Source organism: Molossus molossus, unplaced genomic scaffold (assembly GCF_014108415.1).
Source record: "Molossus molossus isolate mMolMol1 unplaced genomic scaffold, mMolMol1.p scaffold_m16_p_3, whole genome shotgun sequence".
NCBI classification, from domain to species: domain Eukaryota; kingdom Metazoa; phylum Chordata; class Mammalia; order Chiroptera; family Molossidae; genus Molossus; species Molossus molossus.
In genome coordinates, this window is record NW_023425366.1 from 89,461,986 (window position 1) to 89,489,837 (window position 27,852).

A 27,852-nucleotide genomic window follows, 5' to 3' on the forward strand; every position below is an offset into this window, starting at 1 on the left:
AAGCTCCCCCCTGACTCAAGAGAGCACACTTCCTCTTTCCGAGGAAGACTGTATTTCCTCGGGTAAGCTGAAACACCGAGGAGGTCTCACCGGAGCAGAGCTGAGCTGTCTAGTTGGAGAGGAGCCTGGCTCAAGGGCTGCCTCACAGCTGTGCTGTATAACAATTGAACTCTTTGACACTGAATGAAGTTTCCTTTTTCAGTGCACACCAAATTGGGGATTCCTGTTGGTGCTGAATTGGTACCGAGGACTATGGGTTGACAAGGGACCCTTGGAGCAACCAATCAGCGCATTCCAATTAGGTGGGAAATTCCTGTGTGCTGTATAACATGTTGAAGATTTCTTTTGACGTGCAACAATAGAAATTAAATTAAGGTGAGAGACAGCTATTCAAAGTCTTGCCATAGAAACATAAAGTCTGCTTGAGTAGGGATTTTGTTTAGATAATATGATTTGTATTTTATCATAAATACAAATGATATTTAATTTAAATATTCATAAAGGTGGTCCCCTCATGGACTAAGGGCTTACCAATTCTTTATAAACTGAACTAAAACTAAATATTCACTGTATTGGTAAATATTCCTTTCTTCTTATTCCCTTGACAAATGTTTGCCATTTTAACAGAGTCCATTACTCATTTTAAAGGATACTCTTGTTGTTGATTTCCTAAATATAATATTATTTAAAGATGAAAAGAATAACTAAATAAAAAGAATGGTTAAAATATAAAAATTTAACTGAATTTTAAGAATATAAAATGGAATAGTGCAAATATTATATATTGATTTCTAAAAATATTTTCCAAATGTATGCTTCTCAATTAGAGTTTCAGGGTCCTTTTCCCTATTTATAGTAACTGAAAAATTAGTACAATGAATTTAAGTAATTCCATATGAATTATGAAAATGACCACCATAATTAGGTCAGAAGGCCTGGTTTTATTATTTGCTAACCAAGAAATTAATTCTAACACCTCTTCCTATCTATATGACCTGTACAAGCCACTTAACCTCTCTGTTTTATCACCTTTAAAATAAAAGTAAGCCCAGCCAGTGTGTCTCAGTCAATTGAGCAATCTCCCATGGACTTAGAGGTCCCAGTTCAATTTCTGGTCAGGGCACATGCCCAGGTCGCAGGCTCGATCCCCAGTAGGAGGTATGCAGGAAGCAGTCGATTGATGTTCCTCTCTCTCTCTCTAAAAAAACAAACAAACAAACAAACAAACAAACATTTTTAAAAGTGTTTAATAATAAATAAAAATATCTTTTTAAGCTGCACACAGGATTTGGGGAAGCACAAGTGAAAGAACATAAACCACCTGTGAACTGTACCATAAACCACCAAGGGTGGGTGAACTCCAGGAAAAGCTACTCCAGAGCTCAGATCTCCAACTCTTCTTCTTGCTCAGCCCTCTTCTAATAATGCCAGGCCCCCTTCTTGTCTTTTGTTAAAGAAAAAATTTCAGGTTAGTAAACTTGAAGATCTAATTGGCTTTATTAAGCAATTCATGAATCAGCAACCAGAAGGGTGCACCAAGGAGTTGTACAAAATAGAAGGTTTCTGCCCTGGCCGGTTTGGCTCAGCGGTTAGAGCATCCACCTGCGGTCCGGGGAGACCCGGGTTCGGTTCCCGCTAAGGGCACGTACCTCGGTTGCAGTTTGTCCCCGACCCTGGTTGGTTGTGCGGGTGGCAGCCACTCGATGTGTCCCTTCACATCGATGTTTCCCTCTCTCTCTCTCTCCCTCCCACTCTATCTGTGTAAAAAATGGAAAAATGTTCTCGGGTGAGGAAAAAAAAAAATAGAAGGTTTCTTTAGGAAGAAGGATAGGGCAAGGGAACTAGGAACAAAAGGATTATTTTTAGACCAGGATATTTTTTTTATCTTTCAATTACATTTTACATTCAATAATATTTTCTTTTAGTTTCAGGTGTGCAACATAGAAGTTAGACAATCGTATGCTTTACAAAGTGGTCCCCGGATATATCCAGTACCCCCCTGGCACCATACATTGTTATTACAATAATATTAACTATATTCCCTATGCTGTACTTTACCTCTCCATGACTATTCTGTAACTATCAGTTTGTACTTCTTAATTCCTTCACCTTCACCCAGTCCCCCTGGCAACCATCAGTCTGTTATCTGTATCTATGAGTCTATTTCTGTTATTATGTTTGTTCATTGATATTGTTCTTTAGATTTCACATATAAGTGAAATCACGTGATATTTAGGACCTCATCCTTAGGGGGAAAAGTGAACAGAGAAGGGTTTTTATCATGATTTTTGCCTCTTTTTTCTATGGGGGGTGGAGAGGGCCCATGTAACAAATTACCTCATTGACATTGACCAGAAAATTCCAGCCTGGTTGACTAAGATTATATTTCTGGGAGAAGTTGAAATAGCAATTAGGTCAGGTATTAAATCTAGGTTTGTTATCATGGGCTTTAGCACGAGGGATGCTATTTGAGGCCTGTGGTTTTCATTCTAATGCTTCTGAGTTCTTATATCCTTCCTACTCCTACTCTCTCTGTGTGAAAAAATGGGGATTATATTATCTACATTTTGAATTGGTATAAAGACAACCTGGAGAGCCCCTGGTTTAGTGCTTAGCACACGATAGATTCAAGAAACCCAAGTAGAGATGGCGGCCAAAAGCCTCAGAGACCATGTAATTCACTGATCTCTTTCGCACATGAGGAAACTGGAATCCAGAGAAGTAAGGAAATTGCCCAGAGTTACTGTTAACTCCCCCACCTCCAAAAGGTTTAGGCTGTAATAAAGAATAAAAAGAATTTATTTGTACAAAGAAGGGATTGCAATCCAGGGCACAGATTCGGGTAACAACCTAAATTATGCTCCAAAGGGACCAAAAAAAGCAGGGTTTATAAAAGGCAAAGTTGTAGGAGTTGTTCTCATTTAGGTTCTTGTGTAAATGAAGGATGTTAGCTAGGTCCTTTTGAATTGGTTAGGTCTATTATGTAAGTGGAAGATGCTGGTTTTCTAAACGCATTTGTTCCTTTCAAAATGAAGAATGCAGATAATTTGCTCACTGTGATGAGGAAGGAGTAAAGTTTACATATGTCCATGTAGCAATCAAACAAGTCTGTTACTTGGCCTTGAGCTGAATTTAGCAACAGAAACAATAGTTCCAAGAAGTGGGACAGGACACATGCACTGGCTTCACTTCCTCAGTGGCCTCCTGGTTTTAGCAATCCTTTTTCCATTTTATTTTCTCTGTTACCATTACACATTGGATCTAGATTCAATCCCAGGTCTCTGGACTCTTAGAGCTCCTTCTACAGCAGCAAGCCCCTGCAGACTGTGGCAGGGTCAAAACAGATGCATGACAAGGGAGCCATCTTCAAGCCAAATTTTCTGGGAGAATCTTCCAGTAAATCTATTATTAGAATAAATTGGGATAGGGAAAGAAGGACATAAAATAATCTTCTTTTCCAATGTGTTCAGTGAAAGATTCAAGCCCCCTCCCACAAAATATTCTAATTAAGGTTTTATTTATTTATTTTTTTTGTTACATATCTTCTAGTACACTCACACAATGGAATACTATCCTGTCATTAAAAAGATTGAGGTAGAGCCCTGGCCGGTTAGGCTCAGTGGTTAAAGCATCAGCCCATGGACCGGAGAGTCCAGGGTTCGGTACCCGCTAAGGGCACGTACCTTGGTTGGGGTTTGTCCCGGCCCCAGCTAGGGTTGTGTGGGTGGCGACCACTTGATATGTCTCTCTCACATCGATGTTTCTCTCTCTCTCTTCCTCCCTCTCTCCCTCCCACTCTATCTGAAGATACATGCAAAAATGTCCTCGGGTGAGGATAAAAAAAAAAGAGTGAGGTAGATCAGTGAGCACTAGCACAGAAAGGTATGTCTGCTAGATTTGGGGAAGAAAGAAAATAACCATATGGTGTCCCATTCTTGTTTTATGTGTATATAAACATGTAATTAGTCTGGAAGGACATCTTCCAGACCATTAGCAGGGTTTATCCTTCCACATTATAAAGACCTTTTCCTTTTTACATTATGTCTGTATTGTTAAATTCTCAGGAGTACCTGTGACTTTAATTACTAGGAAAAAATAAAGCTATTTTTTAAAAATGTAATAGTATTGAAACAATTAATGATTAAATAGCATAAAAGTGCAATAATCCATGTATACAGGAAGCCAGAGCAGAAATGGAAAAAGGATAAAATGAAAGCCCAATGAAAGATTAAGAGCTTAGACAAAAATAATGGAAATATTCATCCCTCCTCTTCTTAAAGATGATTACTATCTAATAGCATTTTCTTTATATGAGCACAAAAACATTAACAAATGAAGGCACATTTAATACTTTTGGTGGAACATCTTTTCTCTAAATCTCTGACTTTAACAAAGCAAAGCAGACTGCCCTGGCCGGTTTGGTTCAGTTATTAGAGCGACGGCCCGTGGACCAAAGGGTCACGGATTCAAATCTGGTCAAGGGCACATACCTCAGTTTCAGGATGGTCCCTGGCCCTGTGGAGTCATGTGGAGGCAGCCAATTGGTGTGTCTCTGTCACATTGATATTTCTCTCTCTCTCTCTCTCTCTCTCTCTCTCTCTCTCTCTCTCTTCCACTCTGTCTGAAAATACATGGAGGAATGTCCTCAGATGAAGATTAAAAAAAAAAAAAAAAAAGCAAAGCAGACTCTCTTGGAAACAGATATGAAAACTCTTCCTAGCCCTATTCCAAAAGGGGAATAAATCCAAATTATGCTCCACAGCACATATACAATCTCCTGCAGAGTTTACATTTACTGCTACTCTATGTCTCAGTGCTAAGGATGCAAAGGGTTCACAACAGGCTCCCCAAAATGTGCCACTTTGGCATGTGAACTGTTTTGAACTGAAGGCGATGAAGACCCTGCAGTCTCATCAGGAACTTTTACTTCTCCCTTAAAGAATTTAAATTAGGGCCTTTGCCCATAATAAAGGTTATCACCAGAAATAACCTTTTAAACCTATCGATATGGCAGGGCAAACTACTAATTACTAAACATCTTCTCTTCCTTTTTTTTTAAATCCTCAACTGAAGGTATTTTTCCATTGATTTTCAGACAGAGTGGGAGGGAGAGATAGAAAGAGAGAGAGAAACATTGATGTGAGAGAGACACATTGACTGGTTGCCTCCAACAAGACCCCAACAAGATCCAGAGACCAAACCGCAACCGAGGTACATGCCCTTGACTGGAATCGAACCCACGACTCTGGTCTGCAGGCCAACACTCTAACCACTGAGCCAAACCAGCCAGGGCAACATTTTCTCTTCTTAGCGTCCTGCAAATGACCTTTCTCCCCTCTGAAGCCCCAAGACACCTTCCCTAATCCTTTTCTCAGAATGTCACATATACGTCATCTTAACTTTCTGTCTTTGAACCTCTCATCTATGCGGGGGTCTCTCTCTTGTGTATGTGGGGTTCTCATCCATACATTTATAAGTAAATTTGGTTATTTTCTCTTATTAGTCTATCTCATATTGATTTAATTGTTAGCCTAGCCTAAAAAACCCAGGAGGATAGCGGAAAGTTTCTTCCTCCCCTACGGCGAGTCTGGAAATCCCCAGAAGTGATCAACCGGAGAGTGTATATAAATGCACGTGTACATTTCTCTGGGGAGAAGGACTGTAATCTTCATTAGATTTGCAAAGTGATCTTTAAACAAATTCATACCACAAATATTAAGAACATACAGCATTCATGTATTCATATATATATCCAAATAGTCAACAGACATTTAAGAGATTTTTTCTCCATTTATTGTTATACGTGTAGTAGGAATGTTATTAGCCACCTTACAGACATTCTTTCTATAGCAATATTACAAGTAAAGATTATCCCTGTTTTACCAATGAGGAGTATAGAGAGTTAAGGTGGTCACAAATTCTTTGACACTGCTCCCATTTGAGGGTCTATGCCCCTTCCCCTTGAATGTAAATAGGCACTCTGATCAGCTGAATATGATGGAAGTGACACTGTATTGATTTCCAGGCCCAGGCCTTAAAACACAGCAGCTTCTATTTCCTGTCTTTTGGAATAATAGCTTGTATAAGCCAGCCATCATGTTGTGAGGAAACCATTGCAGCCCCATGGAGATGCCCACACGTAGAGGAACTGAGCTCCCAGTTGACAGTAGCAACCTGCTGGCCACATGAGTGAGCTGTCATGGAAGTAGATCCTTCAGACCCAGTCCAAATGCCCCAGTTAATGCTGTGTAGAGTAGAGATGTGCCATCATCTCCATTGAGCTTGTAGTACATAGAATAATGGTAAAGTGTCCACATCCTAACCCCTAGATTCTGTGAGTATGTTACCTTCAAAGGAGAATTAAGGTTGTAGATGGAATTAACGTTGTTAATCGTTGTTAATCGATGTTCAATGAGCTCAGTTCATCTCCAAATCTCAACTCTGTCCTCCTCTATTTTGGCTTCATCCTGAGACTATATCTCCCATTCTGAAGCCAAGATGGCTGCAGCAATATCTAGCTTCACAACCTTATATCACCAAATTCTGTAACTGTGTGCATACTCTTTTTTCTCAAAAACCTAGTCATTGTCTCCATATCTCCTTGGCTCTAATTGGGATAGGTGCCCACCATGACCATATTACTTGGCCGGAGAATTGGGACCTGCTACTTGGTTTTCCCCTGGAATAAGGGAAGCCATTACTCTACCATAAGTGTAGTTGAGCAGAGGTGAGTGGTATCCCAAACGAAATTTAAGACTAGAAAAATATATTGCACAGCAGTAAGTATCCACTATGATAGTAGTGTTGTAATAAGTTAGTAAGAGACATTTTTGAGTGTTTGTTTTTTTTTAATTTTTGAAATAAGAAGTAGAATCGCTAGGGCTCACAAGAACTATATATAGTCTGATAGACAAGTATATAAAATATCGAGCCCAGCCACTTTGATACTTAATGAGATAATGATTTTGTTCCTCTTGAAGTCACTTCATGTTCTTTCCAAGCCGGTCTCCCACATCTGTCTATGCGAACTTTGCTCCAGCCTCACCTATTGTTTGTCCTGGATTCCTTACTTCGACATCTTAATCTTTCAGATTCCTATTGCCCAAGATGTCCCTTCCCCTCTTCCTTCTCTGACAGCTAAATTCTTTCCTAAGGCCTAATTTATAGGTACTTTCTCTATGATGCGATGGAGAAATAATGATTTTCGTCCTAAAATTTCTCATCATTTTTAGATTAAAATTTGCATTTTTCCCACCAATTCCCACTTTAGTCCATGGAAGATATCACTGATGGTGGCAGTCTCCCGTTGGCCTTAAATGTGGCCCTAGATTTCTTCTCTAGTGGAGAGTCCCTAGTAACCAAACAAACTTTGCTAATAAAATAAAACTTATGGGCCACTTTGCATGAACACTGGGTACTGTATCCTTGTTCTTTCACATTTTTAACCTTAATAGCTCATATCTCATGGGCATAAAGCTTTGCCTTTATAAAGTATTCAATAAATGTTTGGCAAACAGAACTTAATTGAATGGAGAGCAAAACTGAAAAACAAGCTAATGACAGTGGTAACTAGTTAAAGCTAATCATGAATTAAGAATACACATTCCTAACATGAACATTTAAAATGTGAGGACACAGTTTCCTTTGCCCAAAAAGTATGTTTTCACAGAATGTGAAATAAAATCTTACTGTATATAAAAGCTTTCCCTGAGGAAATGGTTTAAAATTATGTAAAGCAAAATACTGGCATTTGATCCTAAGAAATAAAATATTTTAACAGATTCACTTATTTAGAAAATATAATATGTGGTAAGTGATATATTTGAAGAGGGGGTAAAATTCACCTTCATAACCTGATCTGGCTAGGGAATAATTTCTGGAATTGTGGACAATTGTTGTGTGTATTTTTAGCCATAATTTTAGATGACCTGATAGCTTTGGGAATTACACCATTTTATAAACCAGAAGTGATTACATAAAATCGTGTTAAAGTGATTATAATAAGAAGTACATAGGCAGTAATGTTTGCTGCTTTGCAAAAAAAAAAAAAAAAAACTTAGCCCAGGAGACTCTTTAAAACTGAATGAAACAGAAAATGCTGTTGATTATATTAGACCTGTCCCTCCAGTAAAAGTCAGCATTCACTGGCAATCACAGCTAGCACCATTTGCCCTGAACCTCACATCTCATTCACTACTTGACATCAAGGCTGCCAGTTGCATCCTTAAAAAACAGATTCGTTATTTACTATCATGTCATAAATGCCCCCTTCACCTCACCCTCATGTCATTTTAATTTATAGTATTCTGTTTTGAGGACACGGAATTTTCATTCATTCAGGCCAATCAATAAAAGGGATGTAAACACAACATAAAGATTAAAGAATTTAAAGGGTCTCTTAATTTAGTTTTCGTAAAACTTTCAAGTTTTGAGCACATTTAAATAGCAAATAATTAGTTCTTTGGTAATTTTTCTACATTCATCATTAAGCTTTATTTTTAAATAGAGTATTTATCATGCTTTTTCTTTACAAATGGCATTTCAGTATATTAAGGCAGCTGATAAGGGAATGTTGTTCTTTACATAATAATCCCAATTAATAAACACAGAAGAAATTATATATAATTCCAATAAAATAACAAGTCTGGTTAGTGAACATTAATGGCTATTAATGCCATTAGTGAAATGTTGATGGAGAACTTTATAATGGATAGGTCAGGTGAATACCGCCTGAACCCACTGATCAATTTAGTATCATTACAAGTGTGTCAGGCAAACAGTTTGTGATACACTGGTAATTTTTTTCTGCTGCTGCCTAACATATTACTCAAAAGTTTAGAGGCTTAAAACAACAGTAAACATTTATTATCTCACAGTTGCCCTGATCAGAACTTCAGGAGTTGTTTAGCTGGGCAGTTCTATAGCTCGTGGAATCTTGAAGTTGCAGTCAAGATGTCAACTCACGTAACAGTCATGTGAGGGCTTGACTGAGCCACTTCTAGGATGGCTCACTCACATGGCTGTTGGCAGGAGGACGCAGTTCTTCTTCGCCTGGCTTTCTCCATAGGACGGCTTGAGTTTGCACCTGCCCTGACATCTGGCAGATTTAGTGATCCAAGAAGGAAAGAGGAAGAAGCTGACATAACTTAACCTCATAAGTCACATATCATCTTTTTTGTTATATCCTATTAGTGCATAAGTCAGTCCTTCTATTCAATGAGGAAGGGAACTACACAAGGGCATGAATATGAGAAGGAGGGGGTCATTGGAGGCTTTCTTGGTGGGCAGATACCACAAATGAGAAGCCATTCTATGAAGTGTTCTTGCCCCCTCTCACATAAAAATATCCCAGAATCTAATCGAACATCTAGATCTAACTACTGATTTATAGAAAACAGTTGAGGGATAAGGACCGGGTAGAGAAACAAATTAAACAACACAACTGAGAAACAGTCAGTCAATTCCAAAATGTGGGACAATCTAAAGAATAAGATCTGATTTCTTCAGCCAACAAATGATATGGGAAAATAGTTATAGACCAAATGAGATTTAAGAGATGTTAACTAAGTGGTAATGACTCAAACATATCAACTATAAAGACAATTTTTTGAAAAAGGAGAAACATCTGTAACAAAAATAAACATTTTTTAAAAAAAGAAAAGAAAAATAAATTACTATGCCCAGCCAAAATAATAATAATTATAATTTTTTTCTCACTTGTGAAAATTTCAAGGACAGAGTATTAGATGATATTAAATTAATGTTGTTACGCATTTTCAATAGGATAATGGCATCATGTTTAATGTCCTTATTTCTTACTGTTACATACTAAAGTATTTACAGTTGAAATGCTATGGTGTTTGGAATGTGATTTAAATAATCCAACAAAACTAACAAAAAGTTAGATAACTTTTTGATAGATAAAACAAGATTGATAAAACAGAGATAGATAAAACAAGATTGGTTCCCGACCAGAGTGGTTCAGTGGGTTGAGTGTTGTCTCATGGACCGAGAGGTCCCTGTTCATTCCCACTCAGGACACATACCCGGGTTGCAGGTTCAACCCCCAGTGGAGGGTGTGCAGGAGGCAGCTGATCGATGTTTCTCTCTCACATTGATGTTTCTTTCTCTCTCCAAAAAAAAAAAAAAAAAAAAAATCAATAAAAAACATATTTTTTTAAAAAAGATTGGCAAAAAGCCCTGGCCGGTTTGGCTCAGCGGTTAGAGCGTCGGCCTGCGGTCCGGAGAGACCCGGGTTCGGTTCCCGCTAAGGGCATGTACTTCGGTTGCAGTTTGTCCCCGGCCCTGGTTGGTCGTGCGGGTGGCAGCCACTCGATGTGTCCCTTCACGTCGATGTTTTCCTCTCTCTCTCCTTCCTCTCTCTACCTCCCACTCTATCTGTACAAAAAATGGAAAAATATCCTCGAGTGAGGATAAAAAAAAAAAAGATTGGCAAAAAAATGTTGGTAATTGGTGACACTGACTGATAGGATTATGGGAGCTCATTTTACTGCTCTGTCTAGTTCTGAGTATGTTTGAAAAATCTCCACAGTTTTAAGCCACTGAAAGATTTGGGTTAGTTACCGCAGCTGACATTACCTAGAGGTGCCCAAAAAGACACTGCAGGATTTTTAGCTGGGTGGGAGGCAAGGCTGGGTCTGTAGTCACAGCTCTGCACTCTATGACCGTGTAGTGTGTGGCAGAAGAGAAGAACTGGACTACGAGGGGAGGATGGGGGAGGCAAGGAAGTCCATTTGGAGTTCATGCAACAGCCTGCACTTAATGGTGCTAATGGTTTCTTCTAGGGAAATGACAGTAAGACAGAGAAGAAAGGAAAAATCTTCATTGCTGAGTGGCCACATCCTCCTATAAACTGCAGTGGCTTCCTGTCCAATAATCACTATTTCCTGTGTAACTTCCCTCCCTGGGATAACCCTTTATTTTTGCGTAAAGTATCTCTCTTATCATTTAAACTCAAATTTCCCTAACCTTTGTAAAAGTTGTTGTTCTATTTATAGTTTAAGAGTTGTTTTCAAGGCGAGAAGATATTTGCTGTTATGCTTCCTTTCAATCTATATCTCTCATAGGAATATTGTGATAATATTTTTAAGTGTGTGAACCCTATTGAGAAACTTGGGAAAAACCACTATGTAAATATCAAGTGCCAATTATCATGAGGATAAATTGGGTGTCACAAAAGAAGACTAAGAAAGATTTTAATTTCTTAAAGTATTTTTAATCCTCACATTTAAAAAGTATTTGTATTTGACTTGAATGAAAAGGCTCAGTTAGAGCCAGTTTTAGGAACTTGTTTATAGCTTTTGTAGCCTTTCATGGATGAAACATTAGCAATTAGAAGATTCTAAGTTGATAAGAAAGGATAAAGCATGGTCCAAAGGAATGGAAAGCCTCAGGCTCAAATAATCAGAAATGGTTTTATCAAAACCTTGCTACTGAAATAATGTATTTACTCCAAAATAGAACAGAGTTCTCTAGCTACTTGTGGCTCAGAAAAAGAATCATCTTGTTGATCAGTCTCAGATATGATTTGTCACTGGAAGTGGCAGTGAAGGAAGAGGAAAGGTAGTCAATTATATCTCAGTAAATATGGGTGGGGGGAGAAAGTGGAAAGGTAGCAAGTTTCAGTTTCCATAACTGAAATAAAGTTACTTACATGACTGACCGTTCAGAACGTCTAAAAACACTTCATTGTGTATAGAACGCTTTGTGGGGAAGGGGATTTGTTAATATCCTTCTATACCCTCTACATAGGAATGTCACAAGGATTTCAGACAAAGGAGTCAAAACCTGGACCTCTAATGAAAAACAGAACCCATTAGTTGTGAAATTTAAAATTTGTCAAACTAATCACATGGGGTTATATAGAACCCTAAAACCTGATTTAAATAAAATACAGTGTTCAATAAAGAACAATTCAGTGAAAATATACATGTTTCCTTACCAAAGGGGCCCTGTTTCCTAAGCCATTTGTGGGCTTGAATATGTGTTCCTTGAAGACCACTGTCTTTATCTGACTTTTTTCTGGGCTGGAGGGGGGAAGCACCACATGAAACAAATATTGCATCTACTTTTTAGTCTCTTGATACTTTCAGTGTGGTCCCTGAACCAGCACATTCTGTGCCAACTGAACAGCTTGTCAGATGTGTAGACTTTTAGGCCCCATTCCATATCTACTGAATCAACAGCTATTTTAACAGGATGCTCAGGTGATTCATATGCATAGTATATTTTGAGAAGTACTGCTCTAGAACACAGAATGCTTCAGATTTGTGTGTGTGTGTGTGTATTATTTAAAATATTTTTTTCTTTATTGATTTTAGTGAGAGAGTAAGGGAGAAGGAGAGTGTGTGTATTTTATTTTTATTTTTTAAAATTTATTTGGGGGGCATCAATTTGTTGTTCCACTTACTTATGTGTTCTTTGATTGATTCTCGTATGTGCCCTGACCAGGGATCAAACCCACAACCTTGGCATATTTAGACAATGTTCTAACCAACTGAGCTACCTGGCCAGGGCCATCCTTCAGATTTTTATTCTTACCTCTCACTCCAAATCTTACATTTGTGTTTCCATCTCAGTCTCTGTGATGTTTGTTTCCCACGTCTGGTCCAGGTTTTCAGGCTATCTTGGCCCAGACCCTAGAGCTTGAAGTCGTAAGCCCCTTGGGGACAGGGAGCAAGTCAAAAATTACGTCTACATCCATTTCTGTCCCTGCTGTATAGTAGAAGCTCAAGTACCATTTGCAGAATGAATAAAATGGATGGCTCACATGGCTTTTAATATCAAACAAAAGTAAGTATGAAACCTGAGTCCTCCACTTACTAGCTGGGTAATCTTGAATAGATCACTCAATTTCTCTGAGCCTCACTAGAATGGGAAGTATGATCCCTGACTCAGAGAATTCTTCTGAGGAAGAAAGAAACTAGATGGATATGCCATAATGTGTACATTCCACTCTAATGGTCCTGGGTTGTTGGTTTTTTTGTTTCTTTGCTTTTTCATGTCATAATAAACTAGTACTATAGTGTTCAAATTTTAAACTGTTTTGCCCACAGTTATCTCAAGCTACATAACAAAGTACCTTAGACTAGGGGGCTCAAACAACAAACCTTCATTTTCTCACAGTTATGGATGCTGAAAAGTTCAAGATCAAGGTTCCAGCAGGGTTTGGTTTCTGGTAAGAACTCTCCCTGGCATGCAGACAGCTGCCTTCTCACTGAGTCCTCACAAGGTAAAGAAAGAGAGTGCTCGGATGTCTTTTCCTCCTTTAATAAGAATACCAATCCTGTCAGGTAGAGCACCTACCCATAGGACCTCATTTCATCTTAATTACCTCTTAAAGGCCCCTATCTCCAAAGCAGTCACAGTAGGGTTTGGGGATTCAATATATGAATTTGGGGCAGGGGAACACAATTCGGCCCATAGAATCCCCAATACATGGCATTGCAGCACACACAGTTGTAACACATATTTTCTGTGATACACATCTGCATTGATTATAGCAACACTATAATTGTTTGGCCCTGTGATGTCTTCATGTTTCCCTCATTCCAATTTTTGTGTTTCCTTGGTGTTCTCTATCCACCATACTTACAGAATCTCGTTGGATCAATTCTCTAATAACAACCATTTTCTAGATTCCTCAGAGTTCTAGTAACACAATTCAGTTATTTTTATGCTTCTTAACATTTTAAACTTTGGATAAGTAAATAAGCTACCATAAACGCAAGTAATGTGCATAAGTATTTACCTATACTACATTAAAATTAAAATAAGTTAAATATATCATTTTAAAATCTAAAAGTGTACTTTCAAAAAGATTATACAAACTAGCTTCCCTCCTTTACTTTCTGAATCAATCTCAGACTATTCTGCTCTTTTATTTCAATCTAAAAAAGCATATGCTTCTTTAAAAAGAGTCATTACCTACTTTCCACCTGTGACTGATAACATTTATATTTCGCATGGACAGGCTTTTCACCTAATCCCTAGATGCTGATGTGTTCTGTGACTGCTGTGATGATATGAAAACCGTGCCAGTTGAACTCTTCAATATCCCCCAAGATCTGCATAGAAATAGACCAAGCACTTAACTTAGAGAAACACTTAGTGAAAGATGGTTATTATTCGATAAACACCTACTTCATGATTGAGGTTGGCAAGAACAGAAGGATAAAAAAAACAAATTCTTCCCTCTTGGAGCTGGTTGGCTAGTTGGAAAGGCACTCATCTGAACAAAAATTAAATAAAATGCCATCATTGATTCTCTAATGGAAGTGTCTATAAGATACAAATGATTGGTGGTGTCTTAAGTATACTTTGACTATGGTTGTAAATCAATATTGATGACAGAAAAACTCCTCAAGAGCATTGTCTAGATTTGCTGTCTTCAATTTCTCTTTTCCCATTTTCTCTTGACTACATGCCAGGTAAGCTTTGATCCTCACGACTCCGCTGAAGCAGCTCTGGTCACAGTCACCAGCTCCGGAAGTAATCACAGCCTCCCCCGTGGCTTAAACTCCACTGTACACCTCACAAACTTATTTCTCCAGCCTGGATATTTCCTCATCTGAACTCCAAACCATCCACTTGAATGCAAAGTATATGTGTCAAAATTATCATATCTATAACTGAATCCTCAATTTTCTTCCACAAACTCTCCTCCATGACCATTCCCCCATCTTACTGGTCAACTAGTTGCTCAGGCCCAAAATACTAAATTATCATTAATTCTTCTCTTTACCTTACATTCTTCATAAAATTCACCAGGAAATTTTGACTCCACCTTCAAATAATATACAAAATCCAAGACTTCTCATTACCACCAATGTTTGCACTGCTACAAATCATCATCATCTCGTGCCTGAATCCCTCAATAACCTCTTTTTTTTTTTTTAGTCCTCACCCGAGGACATTTTTTTTTGATATTTTGTTCAGATAGAGTGGGAGGGAGAGAGAGAGAGAGAGAGAGAGAGAGAGAGAGAGAGAGAGAGAGAGAAACATCGACGTGAAAGGGACACATCGAGTGGTTGCCACCCACACGACCCAACCAGGGCCGGGGACAAACTGCAACCGAGGTACATGCCCTTAGCGGGAACTGAACCTGGGTCTCTCCGGACCGCAGGCCAACGCTCTAACCGCTGAGCCAAACTGGCCAGGGCTCCCTCAATAACCTCTTAACTGGTCACCCTGCTTCCCCTCTTTCTCCCTTACAGTTGACTCTCCACACAGTGGCCAGAGGTATCCTACTAAAATTTCAGCCACATCATGTCAACCCTCTGCTCCAAAAACCAATAGTTCCCCGTCTCACTCAATGCATTCAGTGGCCTACAAGACTCTACACAGTCTAGCATTGCATCCACCTTCACCTTTAACCTCTGAACTCCTTTCCAGCTCCTCTTCCCCACCCTTATTGTGATCCCACTTCACTGGCTTTCTTGCTGTTCCTCAATCACACCAGCCATGCTCTGCTTTAGGGCCTTTGCCGTGGTTGTTCTCTGTCTGAAACACTCGTATGCCAGATATCTATCTGCATAGCTTGCTGCCTCACCTCCTTTAGGTCTTTGCTCAGATATCACCTTTTCAGTTAGCCTTCTGTTCCAGATATGTTTCAATCCAAGAAGCAAAATCACTTGAAACTAGATATAGATAGATAGATAGATAGATAGATAGATAGATAGATAATACACACATTGCATAAAGTCAAATCCTGCAACCAATCAATCTATATAGAGAAATATCTCTCTATATATAGATAAAGATATAAATAGATTTATATATAATACATAATTTAGATATACATTTATTTATTTATTTATTTATTTATTTAGAGAGAGATATTGAGAGAATATCTCAAGATCTCTGACTTCTTACAGAGATTTTGACCCCACACAATTGTGGGAGCTTGTTCAGCAGTCTCTGTAAGGCTACTTTCTTTATATCTGATGCTGAAGCTTGAAGTCCACAGATGAGAGAGTGGGAAGGAAAGAGAGATATACAATTGGGAAGAACATGCTGGAATACAACAGGACACGTTAAAATCCATATCAGTTCTCCCTACCCTCAACCTGTTGATGTGAGAGTCCCACAGGCAAAGCTGGCTCCTTTGTCAAGAGCTAAGCACACACCTGGCTCAGGAGTCAGAGGGGCTGGAGCAGATGCAGGAGAAAGTGGAGCAGTTGCAGGCCTGGCCACTGCCCCGTGCTAATGAAGTGAGCCAGCAGATGAGCTACAGCGTCCATGAGTTACGGTAACAGCTGTCCCACTTCTCAAGAACAAAACAACAAATTGATGACTGCTCTACTTCTTCCCTCCAAACACTGTGCAAGAAGCATATGTGGAAGGCAAACACAATGTAGCCTCATCAAGTTACACATGACAAAGCCACCGAAGCTTCCATGGTCAATCTGAAATCATGATCCTGCCTGCAACACTCACTATCCTTCTCCCCTTAATTATTTTTTTCTATGACACTAACATTATATACATTTTACTTATTTGCTTGCTTACTGTCAGTCTTGCCCCATTTAAATATGAGATTCATGAGGACAGTGATTTTTTAAAAATTATTCACTGTTCTATGTCTAGGGACCAGAGACGTGCCTGGCACACAATAGGCCCTATGTAAATATTCATTGAATAAGTGCATTATGGAAGCATTCTGATAAACATTTTTAATATATATGTAATTAACTGTCTCGAGGACAATCACATACAGATTTTCTAACTGAAAAGCAAATAGAATTAGAGGTATAGGTGATGAATTCACAACCTGTGAAATAGTGAGAGAGCTGAAGAATGAATGGGCTATAACTTATTCATATTCCTTATCCCTTAGGAACAGGGGGAAAAAATTAGAGAAAATAGTAAAGTCGCAGAAGATGTTTTATAGCATCTTTTAGGTAATATATGAAATAGTGAAGATTAGAGTTTATTAGTGTAAAAAGGAATGCTTATCACTAGATTTTGTACTTGATAAATATACTTGGCTGCTGCTGATAACTGTCTTTAACCTTCTGTTTTATCTTCCACTCTTTTCAAAATGTGCATGGTGGATGGAGACCTGTGCTCAAACATGGTATGAGATACAGCAATCAGTGCTTCATTTTCCCTCACCTTGTTCAAAACCTCCTCCTCAAAGAAAACGCGTCCATTTCCCAGTGGTAATGTGGATTGCTCCCTTTTGTGGAATCCTTTTATACTGGTTATCTGCAGCACAGTTCTCTTTATGAATACCCGTGCATATGCCTCACAAGCCCCATATAATGGTCAGGGCCCCAACACTAAACAGGTGGCACACATACGTTGGGATAATTCGCAATGAACTTGCTATGTGGGTCTGAGCAAGATGTACAGAAACCACCAGAGTCTAGAAATCCAGGCCACCTAATGTGTGCTGTCACACCTTAGGCACAAAGGGAGGAAGTACTTACCAGAAAGACAGAGAGTTGTGGACAGTGGGCCTCCCTGAGAGGAGCTGAGACTTTCTATAACTGCCAAGTAAAGATGACTTCACAAGGAGGTAACCAGGGTCATCAATACCCTGACCTCATTCTCCTCCTTATCTACTTTCTTGTCAAGACAACCCATTGGCTAATCCCAACCAGAAGCCAATAACCACAGGAACTCACTAATGGAATCCCAACCAGTCAGCTTCCTGGGGCAGACTGCAGGTTGGAGGAAAATGTGGAGTGAACCTGGAACGGCACCTGGAAGCTATGCAGCTTCCCAGTGAAAGCAGGGACCGGGTTCCTTCTTTTCTCTTTATTCCCCAGAGCACCTTTCACAAACTACTTGGTGTGCACATTCTATGCTCACTGTATACCTGTGAGGTCTACTACCCTATCTCAAAACAGTTGAGCAGAACATAAGGTAAATCTCAGTCACATCTGTAGAAGGGATAATAGTTTGTTCTGAGAAATGCATTGTCAGGTGATTTTGTCGCATTGACCATCATAGAGAGCACTTACTCAAACCTGGGTAGAGCCCAGTACACACCCGGGCTATACGGTACAGCCTATTGCTCCTCGGCCACAAGCCTGTATGGCCTGTTGCTGTACTGAGCGCAATAAACACTTGTAACATTATGGTGAATATTTGTCTACATAAACATAACTAAACATAGAAGACGTGCAGTAAAAATATGCTATAAACGATAAAAAATGGTACGCCAGTATGTGGCACTTACTATGAACGGAGCTTGCAGGACTGGAGGTTGCTCAGGGTGTCAGTGAGTGACTGAAGGCCCAGGGCATTATTGTACTGTGGACTGTATAAGCACTACTCTTGGGCTACACTGTATTTATAAAACAACATGACAATAAACCGAGCACAAAAGTGATGCAATGAGGAGATGCCATAAACACGAGATAAAGCTGCTGCTCGTAAAACATGGCATCCTGCCTTACAGCAAACACTTAAAAAATATCTCTCCTTATCGATTTTTAGAGAGAGAGGAAGGGAGAAGGAGAGAGAGATAGAACCATCGATGAGAAAGAATATCAATTGGCCTTCTCCTGCATGCCCTGCACTGGGGGATCGGGCCCACAACCTGACTGGGAATCGAACCAGCACCCTGTTGGTGCATGGGTCAACGCGCAACCACTGAGCCACACTGGCTGGGCTACAGCAAACATTTTTATAAGTAGAAAGAGTAAACTCTACAATAATGATAAAAAGTATAGTTAATAAGCGCATAAACCAGTAACACAGTCATTATCATCAAGCATGATGTGCTATACTTTAATATGACTAACGGCACCGTGGGTTTGTTTACAACAGCATCACCACAAACAGGTGATGTGTTGCACTACATTGTTACAATGGCTACAGTGCCACAAGGTGACAAGAAGTTTTCAGCTCCTTTATAATTGTATGGGACCACTGTCATACATGGGTCCATTGTTGACTGCAGCATCATTCCACAGCATATAACTGCACTATAATGACTGCAGTGAGTCCTGACATTATCTCTGAAGGACCAGGAATCTGCTTCAAAAGCAAGAATATTCCATTAAGAGTTATTTGTGACGTCATCCAAGGCAAAATTGAAGCATAAGGCCCTGAAAGATGTTCTGAAAAATTTTGGTCAGTGGGTGAGGTGACCTGAAGGTGCCAACAGGGCGAGAGGCACAGGAATGGTATGATGAACTGGAAGAGCAGTAAACCACTCAGTTCCTACAACAATATGCATTGTGGTCAAATATTAGGGGGTATGAATTCATAGACTGGGCCTCACACTGTGGCACTGGCTACTGGGAAACAGCTTCCTTGTATAAAAAAGGTTTTAACCAGGGTCTCACAGGTTTCTTATTATTTGATATATTACTCTTTTAGCCTTATAAGTTACATTTATGATTTATGTGTTGTGTTTAAATGTTGGTCAATGACAGATATAGAGAAAGATCAATAAAGGAAAGAGAAAGGTGCCTGAGAACTTTGGAAGTTAATTTTTAGATGTCACGCTAAGGAAATCAGAGAGGGCAACTAGGAACATGGCATATATCTTAAAAACCAATTAGCATTCTACGTGGCTTTTATTAAATAGATACGGCCTTTAACTAGCTATATTGCTTTCACTCAACATCCTAATAACCTGGAAAGTAGTAAAACTAAATGAATACCTTATTGATTAGCTGTCAAAATATTGTAATATTTCATCTTTCTCATAAAATATGCACTAAAAATTTATTAGGACATTAATATACAAATTCACCTCTCTAGTGGGATGTGCTATAAATCCAAAATAATATGCTTTTGTTGGTCTTTTCAAAGGTAGCATTCTTGTACAGAACTGCAGAAAATACACATTATATATAGCAATTTTTATAAATAAGGGTTTGTCCTTGAGCCTCTCACATATGTTCTTAGTTCTCTCTTTAGTATTTTAAAACAGTATAATTTCTTCTTTTTTTTTTTCAATCCTCACCCAAGGATTTTTTTGTCTATTATCTTCAGATAGAGTGGGAGGGAGAGAGAGTGAAACATCAATGTGAGAGGGACACATTGACTGGTTGCCTCCCGCACAACCCTGACCAGGGCTGGAGACGAAATGCAACCAGCAACTGAGGTACATGCCCTTGGCCAGAATCAAACCCTTGACTCCCGTCTGCGGGCCGACACTCTACTGCTGAGCCAAACTGGCCAGGGCAAAACATCGTGATTTCTTTATGCTCACTTAGAAGATCTTAAACAAAGAAATAAGCTGCATAAACATGTATTAAACAAAGCACATATTTTCATTCCTGGAAACATAATAAAAATAAAAATTATTAGGGAACAATCATGTTTTTCTCCCAAATAGAAAGGACCCTGTTTTATTTTCCTTTGGGTTCCCAAACCTGAAGTGAATGCCTGGCATGTTACAAGAGTTTTATAAATGTTTTAACCACTATATAGCATATGGAGCATATATATAGCTGTGTACCCCTGTTGTCATTAAAACTCATGCTTTAAGAATTATCAAATGACTGAATGTATGTGATACATGTTGCTTACTCCAAAGTATTTGGAATGATGCCTCTGGTGTACTTTATTAGAACACTTTCAGCTTCTGGGAATGGAAAACTGATTGTCGTGGAATAAGAAGTTAGGAGGTAGGGTGGGTTCGCGATTGTTCAAGTTGGCAGCTCAGTGACATTTCCAAGGGCCCTGACTCTTTCCATCTTTCTGTTTTGCCTCTTCAGCACACCAGCCTCAACCTCAGACTGACTCCCCCCATGGATAATTCCAAAATTAATACAGTGTTCAGAGACAGGGAGGAAAAAGAACTGTTTTCTTCCCTGAGTCTTTTTCAAATCATGGAAACGTTTCCCAGAATCCACTCCTTACACATACAGCAGGCTTCTCCTCAAGTCTCATTAGCCAGAATTGTGTGTGTGTGTGTGTGTGTGTGTGTGTGTGTGTGTGTGTTATAAGACTAAACCTTAGTTATTTCAGAAATAATTGTCCTCCTACATTCCGATAGAGCAGTCAAGAATATTGCTACAAATATCATTGTAAGTAATCTGTTCATTATAATTTAAGACTAGGAAAGCTGTGTTTTTACTTGTATAGCAGACGACATTGACTACTTACCCAAGAGCAAGAAAGAATCTCCTTCCCCAAAACAATACCCTGAAAAAGAACAGAACTATACAAATGGGAAATAATATATCTTTAGGAAAACTGGAAGACAAGATTAATTGCCAGCAGTGATATATTTAAAATTCCCCATAAGAAAGAGAACAGACAGTGTAAATTTGAAGTCTGTCCATCCAGGAATATGTGCCAAAGAGGACTACTCAGAAAAATGGGTTTGGCCAATGAGAGACATTGGCAGAAGATCAGGGGGCAGGAGGAAAAAGAGGACATTTCTTCCTTCACTCCTGCCCTGCTCCAGTGGAAGGTTCTGGAGGAGGCACTGTCCCTGTATAGCTGTAGCTCCTGTTGGGCAACCCACCTTGCTTGGCTCCAGAACCTGCCAGGCCATTTCCTCCCCTGACCAGAATACTAGGTGTTCAAGTGCAGGGCCCTAGACACCTAGGGGAAGTAATAGCTTTCGACTGTGTCTGGTCCCCGGGTGCCTTGACATCCTTTGTTGGTTCCCTTAGCCCTGTCTACACCTCTGTAAATCACCCCTTCATTTAATTCTCTTCAAAATCCTAGCCGTGCTTGCCTTCTGTTTCCTGCCAGAACCCTTCTGACATAATTATGCTTACTGAGATTCTTATCTAAAAGCTAATAAGCTACCTCTTTTATAAGAAAAGTACAGGCAAAAAGAACACAGGTAGTAAACTGGCATGGTTCAATAAATAATGAGGTCTATGATAGAAATTTGAAAGAAAGAAGGTAGGTTGAAGAAAACATATTAAGAAAAAGGTCTTGCCCTGGCGGGTTTGGCTTAGCAGCTAGAGCATCGGCCAGTGTACCAGTGAGTCACAAGTTAGATTCTGGTCAAGGGCACGTACCTTGGTTGCACTTTGTCCCAGCCCTGCAGGGTAGTGCAGGAGGCAACCAGTCGATGTGGCTCTATCACATCGATGTTTCTCTGTGTCCCTCTCTCTTCCTCCCTCTCAGTCTATCTAATGATAAGTGGAAAAATATCCTCTGGTGAGGAATAAAAGGAGGGAGGGAGGGAGGGAGGGAGGGAAGGAAGGAAGGAAGGAAGGAAGGAAGGAAGGAAGGAAGGAAGGAAGGAAGGAAGGAAGGAAGGAAGGAAGGGGAGAGAAAGAAGAAAGAAAGAAAGAGAGAGACAGAGAGAGAAAAGAGAAAAGAAAAGAAAAGAAAAGAAAAGAAAAGAAAAGAAAAGAAAAGAAAAGAAAAGAAAGAAAAAGGTCTTGCGCTAACAAATACAAATCAAATGTTTGAGAGGAGAATGAGAAAAAGATAATATCCTACTTATTTTTAAAACTAAAGGTATGATTACAAGGCTGGTGAAAATAAACCTAAGAAACACACAGCTTGTATTTATTGCTTTTTATATTTAATAAATTAATGGGCATTTTATCCATTTAAACAATTTCTCAATGTGCCCATAGGAAGAGACACAGTGGGCCAGCAATGTTATTCACTTGAACAAAATGCGTCAGCAGTTTGCACGTTTAAAATGGTTGTGAACAATGACTTCAAGTCAAAATTCTATTAGTAGAGGTCACTTGATTTATGAACACCAGGATAAATAAATGAGCTTTTAGTAAACACTAACTATGGGCCAGGCCCAGGGCTGACGTGTTCACGTATATCATCTCCATTTATTTTCTTAAAAAGTGTGCTGCAATGTGTGGTTGTCAGCTTGATTTATTTGAGAGTTCTCTTTCTCAGAATCCCCTTCTCTCTATTGTTCCAAGTTAGAGTTGAGCAAAAAACCTCATGGGAGGTTGTCAGATATCATAAGAGAGATGCAGAGGTCTCAGCTCATCCTCACTGGCCTCTGTGCTGAGTCCAAGAATCATTCTGACTGCTGACCAGCTGTGGTCCCAGGATCATCACATGATGCTTGGCTACGGACTAACACAGCCCATATTTTGGATGAGTAAACATTTTCCCTTCTTGCACCACCTCACTGAAGAATCAAATTCCCCAGTTGGTAGAAGTCAGGGATCCAGTCAGTTTGACTTGGACAAGCACCTGGATAGTTCCACCAAGGCTACTACTGCACATTAGGAAGTAGGTAACTTCTCAAAGAGGAAATCAAGGCTTGGGAAGGGAGAGTAGAAACTAAATGACCAAAAACAACAAGGGTATGAGGTGTCCACTCTGTGCATTTACCCAAGATGTTCTATCACTGACCAGCTAGTATAGTAGATAACATTTACTCAGCACCCTCTCTGTGCCAGTTACTCAGCCATTTATATGTACTATCTTATTTAATCCTCATAACAGTCCTAGGAGGGAGATACTTTTCTTTATTTTACAATGAAGAAAACAGATAAGGTTGACATTTTGCCAGCTTTTGGCCTGTAAAATATAACTGGCCAGAGCTGGAGTAGGTTAAAAGTGTTAACTCTAACTTCAGAACTACTAGATTTTCAACCCCAATATTACCAAAAATTTTTTCTCTTTTTTTTTAAATTTTTTCCCTTTATTGATTTTAGAGAGAGAGGAAGTGAGAGGGAGAAAGAGATAGAAACATCAATGAGCGAGAATATTGATTGGCTGCCTCCTGCATGCCCCCTACTGGGGATCGGGCCCACAACCTGGGCATGTGTCCTGACCAGGAATTGAACTGGCGACCTCTTGGTGCATGGGTCGACGTTCAACCACTGACCCACACTGGCCGGATGCTAGAAATTTTCCTAATCCATTGTACAGTGATTTCAGTACTGCTAATTTATATTGTAATGACTAACTATATCATATAAATCTCACCCTCTTCATTCTATAGGCACAATGCATGAAGTATTCTATCTTTTATTATTCAACTTATTAAGATCATTACATTTTATAAACCTTTTTTCTTAAGCTATAATTATCATTTATAAATCCTATTATTCTACTTAGCAATCACTTCTAAGGAAGCTTTTACAATTCAGTTAGTCTAATACCTTTAAATATTCTCACACTGAGCTTATGTAATTTTTCAATGTTACAGAAGACTCACAAACAAACCTTCTCAAGAACTCAAATGACTTTTTAACAGCTTTATTGAAATATGATTCAAATGCCATCAATTCACCCATTTAAAGTGTACAACTTAGAGTTTATACAGATGGTCCCTGACTGTATGATAGTGCAAAAGCAATACATATTCAGTAGAAACCATACATTAAATTTTGAATTTTGATCTTTTCCCAGGCTAGCGAAATGTGGTACAAGACTCTCTTGTGATGCTGGGTAGTGGCAATGAGATAATTTTGCCCAACTGTAGGCTTATGTAAGTGTTCTGAGCACTTTTAAAGCACTAAACTATGATGCTTGATAAATTAGGTGTATTGGATGCATTGTTGATTTACAGTAATTTTCAGGTTATAAAGGATTTGTCAGGATGTAATCCCACTATAAATTGAGAAGCATCTGTAATTCAATGGCTTTAGTATATCAAAAACTTGTACAAATGTCATCACAATAAAGTTTAGAACACTTGTGTCACCCCATAAAGATTTTTATAAATCAAATATGTTAAATGTGTAGATAAGATTAATTTTATGTTTTCTTAATTAAAACTAAAGGTATGATTACAAGGCTGGTGTTCTAATTGTACTCTTTATTAACTTAGTAAGATTTTAACTAAAATCACAAATAACAAAACAGTTATCCAATTACTCATTCTAAATTGGAATCATGAGGTCCTTCTAACAGGTCAAATTATCTAAACATTATACATATGTAAATCTAGATTGTTCCTTAACAAAAAATGTTTTAATAGTGTCTATTATTTACTTCATCATTTCTATATAATTCCAAATCTTCCCAGAACTAAAGAAAAATTGTCATACAAATATTATCTGGTATTTTCTTTCTAGAACAAGCTTGGGAAAATATTTTTTCAGCTAGATGAAGTTGCCTATCAACAAGAGATTGAGGTGAGGGTTTGAGAGCTAGAATCCGAGACTCCCAGAACAACTTTTCTCAGAACCAGGAGTGACAAGCTAAGCCTACTTTTATAGACATTGCATGAAAAGATTTGGGTGTTGACACCTCAGTGGCAACTGACGGAGGAGGTGTAGGGTAACCTAGCAGAGAAAAGGGCCGAGCAGTACGGTGGCAGGCAGAGGCTGGAGATAAACTTGTACAAGAGAGACTTTATACAGTGAAAGTAGCTGAGGAATTTTAGGACAGGAATGTCTAATAACCTGAGCTGTAGTTACCCTCTGCTTCTCCCAGCCTTCAGCACAATCTGATACTCTTATATTATACTGAAGTAGGGCAACTAGGAAAGCCAAGAGTGGTGTAGGGAACCAGAGGGCGCTATAGATGCAGAGAGCAGTCCGGGCAGATGCAGAAGCAGCCTGGAGGGTTTAGTAGCCAGGCTCTGGACTGCAGTGAGTGGCTTGGGCTTGGGCTTGGGCCATGTTACTTGGATATTAAAGGAAAAGGTAATCCCAGAAGGACAGAAGGACAGGGAAGCCCCAGGCAGCAGAGGCTTCCTCGAAGGAGGGTGTAACCACATGCTTCTAAAGGAAAACTCTACTCAGGAAATGAGATGATGGGTTATTTCCTATTATTGTTCCTAAGAAGACCTAGTCATGGAGAATCTCATTTGTGCTGATTTACACAGTTCTACACAGTTACATTCAGCTACTCAGCACCTCAGCAGCCAAAGAAGGCTTCCCAGAGTCTCTTTTTCAACCAGTGCTAATGAAAGAAGGTGTCAGCTTTTCATACCATCAGGGAGGAAATGAATCATTTGACTGCCAATGCACCAAGTGCTCTTGAATTGTCTCAGCAACACCACAAATTTTGAAATTTTGGTCTTTCTAAGTATACAGGATGTTTTGCTGTTTTTTTCAGCAGGGTTGTTTATCTTCACAACCCTCTGATTTGACTTTGTTTGACTTAAAAATAGTGCTTTATGGGGGACTATGCATATGTCCCTAAACAATTGGTCTGGTTGGTGAAGTTAGTTAAATCACAAGCATATAGAGAAAAGGAAGCAGTTAAACTGGCCAGTGCCATCATGAGAGCTCGAAAATTGAGCCTTATTTCCCATTTTTAATAATAACTAATTAGCCCTTTGTATCTTAATCAGTTCACTTGTTTTTGACACTCTGAGTCCCAAGGGCACATACACAGAGTTTTGAGAATTGGCATTTCTAAACAGCCTTTCTTTTTCCACTTGCCCAGTATATAATTAGTAAAGGGATGTGAAAGAGAGAGGGTGTGTCCTGCTTCATGCCAGTGTGCCCTGGCTGCTGGGAGCATTTTCATTCAAACCACCTGGCCTGGCCTGGCTGTCCCCGGCAGGTGTCTCTACCCAGAAAGGCCCCCACACCCCCTCAGAGAAATCAGCAAACTCTTTGCTGGGCAGGTGTCCCTACCCAGAAAGGCCCCCACACCCCCTCGGAGAAATCAGCAAACTCTTTGCTGGGCAGGTGTCTCTGCCCAGAAAGGCCCCCACACCCCCTCGGAGAAATCAGCAAACTCTTTGCTGGGCAGGTGTCTCTGCTCAGAAAGGCCCCCTTACCCCCTTGGAGAAATCAGCAAACTCTTTGGTGAAAAAAATATGACTGGCAGCTGGAACTCTTCCACTTAACCTCAGTAAACTGTTAAATTTACCATAACTTGAACTTGGACATTTTGTAGCTTGCTCTGTGTGTGCATGTGTGTGTGTGTGTGTGTTGGGGGGTGGGGGTGCCCATTACTGACAGACTGAGCAGCCCAATGCATATGTGTGTAGCTTCACAACTGCTTTGGAGACAGAGAATGTGGGTGGGCAGTTACATGAAAGAAAACATATTTTTCTGCTTGCAAGAGAAGAAAGGTTCACACAAGACTGAGCAGAGCTATAGTAATCAGTTTGCTTCTTTTCTTTGTCAAGGAGCACAGCATCCTCTGCACTGCGCCTCCTCATCCGGGAAAGCCTTTCCCTTCGGGGTGGAGAACTCCCTCTGGGCCCCCGGGACAGACCATGTCAGCTGCACAGTAAAAAACAAGAATGTGGCATTCCCTGCAAAGAAAGAAAATGCATTCTGATATTGCATCTCAACTCTCCTGTAAAATATGCCCAATTTGTTCAAAACAATGGTAAGCTTTCTACTTGAAAACATTTCAATTTTTTCCCCTAGCTTTACTGGATTGTGAAGTGCATGTGAAACCACGTAAATATGGTGTTAGGGGTTAAATCTTGTGTGCCCTCAAAATTCACATGTTGACATCCTAACCCCCCATTTCTCAGAATGTGACTTTATTTGGACATAGGGTCTTTACAGAGGTAATCAAGTTCAAGTCCGCTTATTAAGGTAGGCCCTAACTCAATCTGCCTGCTGTCCTTAGGAAGGGGGAAATTTGGACCCAGAGTTCACATACCGAGATGGCGATGTGACTGAAGATCACCATCTACAAGCCAGGAAGAGAAGCCTGGGACAGACCTTCCCCTCAAAACCCTCAGAAGGAACCAGCCCTGCCAACACTTAGATTTGAGACTTCTAGCCTCAAGAACTGTGAGACAATAAACTTCTAAATTACCTGGTTTGTGGTACTTTGTTACAGCGATGCTAACAGACTAATACATGTGGCCAAACAATAAGCTTTCCTCCGCCCCAGACAGGACAGGCCATAATTTGGGTTTCTTCTACACAAACGGAAATGCCCGCCGTGCCCAAGCAGGTAATCCACAGCAGTGAATCTGGCTAGATGGACTAGTTGGGGTTGTCAGAGGGGAGTGGGGCGAACTGGAAAGCAGGCGGTACCCAG

At 39.6% G+C, this 27,852-nt stretch overlaps 1 long non-coding RNA gene across 1 annotated transcript; it reads left to right on the forward strand.

Annotated features, from left to right (window-relative positions):
- LOC118642500 lies at nucleotides 1-27,618 on the forward strand. The gene is made up of 3 exons (XR_004961721.1): nucleotides 1-375; nucleotides 26,978-27,183; nucleotides 27,433-27,618. It is a non-coding gene; the product is annotated as an uncharacterized LOC118642500 (long non-coding RNA).
- The last annotated feature ends 234 nt before the right edge of the window (nucleotides 27,619-27,852 follow it).